Here is a 2,314-nt window from a genome sequence, read left to right as displayed (position 1 = left end):
TCTTCAGCTAAAGGCCTGCAACATGACAGTGAAGAGTTGTCTTAATGGTTATAAATATTATCACACGATGTCACTTAGAAAGTAAATCTTCAGCTAAAGGCCTGCAACATGACTGTGAGGAGTTGTCTTAATGGCCTTTCTATGGAAGAGTAGTGAATGTTGAAGAGGTTAGCTTCACTGAATTACTTATTTTACTCACGTCAGCTGAAGGTGTTACTCCAAATGCACTGTAGGTGTATTTATAAGGTGTCGGTTGAAGGTGTTACTCCGAATGCACTGTAGGTGTATTTATAAGGTGTCGGTTGAAGGTGTTACTCCAAATGCACTGTAGGTGTATTTATAAGGTGTCGGTTGAAGGTGTTACTCCAAATGCACTGTAGGTGTATTTATAAGGTGTCGGTTGAAGGTGTTACTCCAAATGCACTGTAGGTGTATTTATAAGGTGTCGGTTGAAGGTGTTACTCCGAATGCACTGTAGGTGTATTTATAAGGTGTCAGTTGAAGGTGTTACTCTTCACCTTATAAATACACCTACAGTGCATTCGTACTCTAGAAAAATGTACTTCAATAACACTAACATGTATGACTGTAATTAACCAAGAATAATGCATTTATTGTACTATAATTGTATCAAGTACAAGTTTATTTTTTTCAGTTGTTAAAATGGTGTATAATTGTAACCCACACAAACTTGTTGTTATAATAAACACATAAAAGCACAGAAAATATTTATTCTTACATTAAAGTGCTCAACATTAATGAAAAACAAGAAAATTCAAATTTCATATAAGCATTTGAGTATAACAATGATTTCAAAGAAAAGAAATATGTGCTTAAGGTGAATTCAGTAAAATTTGTGGTATTTTATCTTTAAAAAACAGATGGACACTAAGTATAGCCTATTGTGAAGCTTATAATAATCACGACATTTGTAAAAGATGTACATGATAAGTAGTCAGTCACATCCAGGAATCACATCCAGGACGGACACTAAGTATAGCCTATTGTGAAGCTTACATAATCACGACAAAGTTACTACTTCCGGGGGACTACTTCCCCGGAAGTAGTAACTTTGTCGTGATTATGTAAGCTTCACAATAGGCTATACTTAGTGTCCATCCTGGATGTGACTGACTACTTCCCCGGAAGTGATAACTTTGTCTATATGAAGTAGTAATTAGAACCAATTCAGTTGATATTAAAACTAACTGAAGAAGAATGACTTGTCTAAAAACCATAAAAAGAAAACTGTTAGTTTTAAGAAACTCTCATATCTAGCGATACTGGAATCATTGTTGCTTGAAGTGTTAACTTAGTAGTTGATAAAAAACAACTACAGAACTAAAAGATAAGTTCAATCACATCAAAACTACAGAAAGTTTTATTAATGTACCTGAACATGTCTTATAGTTTGCCCTAGTTTTCAAGGCTCAAATTCAAAGACGTCAGAGAGTGAAAGTACGGACAAGAAAGATTGTTACGGAGTTGTGGAACTTTATAGTTTGAGTTTTATACACGTAGCTGCAGTTCGTGGATAAGAATTTCACCAGAAAAAAGAGAGCAGAAATGTATGTTCAACTACAAAGGTTGTTGTAAAAACACTTGTCGTTCATATATTATCATATAAGTATAAACTAAATACTTTTGTAATTATTACAAACCACATCAAATGTTCACTAACAATGGGGCTGTATAATATTTGAATACTTCTGTAAAATAAACTGAAAACATAAATTATTTTCATTATTTACCTTTCAATAGAAAATTGTTAATGTTTATTTGATCCAACAAAGTTTGAAAATATGCACACTGTTATAAACTTACACTAATCTACCTTAAGCTCGGTATTAAATGCCATGGTTATTGTAAGCTTAGTATACTTAAACCTCAACATGGTAAAACATCTCTTCATGTGTTTAGTAAACTAGTAGTGGAAGCTAAATTATCAGCTCTGAATGTAAAACATCAATATATTTTACTGAATCTTAGTCTTGTACTAAACAATGTATTAAATATACTATACTGAACAATGTCTTACTGCTACATACTATACTAAACAATGTCTTACTCACTGCTACATACTCTACTAAACAATGTCTTACTGCTACATACTCTACTAAACAATGTCTTACTCACTGCTACATACTCTACTAAACAATGTCTTACTGCTACATACTCTACTAAACAATGTCTTACTGCTACATACTCTACTAAACAATGTCTTACTGCAACATACTCTACTAAACAATGTATTACTCACTGCTGCATACTCTACTAAACAATGTTTTACTCACTGCTGCATACTCTACTAAAC

The 2,314-nt window shown here is 32.9% G+C and overlaps 1 long non-coding RNA gene across 1 annotated transcript in view; it reads left to right on the top strand.

Annotated features, from left to right (window-relative positions):
* Positions 1 to 13: 13 nt before the first annotated feature.
* Positions 14 to 2,314, top strand: part of LOC111083434 — an 11,502-nt gene continuing 9,201 nt past the window's right edge. Inside the window, exons 1-2 of the long non-coding RNA XR_002609029.1 lie at positions 14 to 493; positions 1,587 to 1,592. This is a non-coding gene — a long non-coding RNA (uncharacterized LOC111083434). The remainder of the gene's footprint in view (positions 494 to 1,586; positions 1,593 to 2,314) is intronic.

The sequence above is a fragment of the Limulus polyphemus genome, unplaced genomic scaffold (assembly GCF_000517525.1).
Source record: "Limulus polyphemus unplaced genomic scaffold, Limulus_polyphemus-2.1.2 Scaffold9491, whole genome shotgun sequence".
In the NCBI taxonomy this organism is placed as follows: Eukaryota; Metazoa; Arthropoda; class Merostomata; order Xiphosura; family Limulidae; genus Limulus; species Limulus polyphemus.
This window is presented reverse-complemented; position numbering and strand designations above follow the sequence as displayed.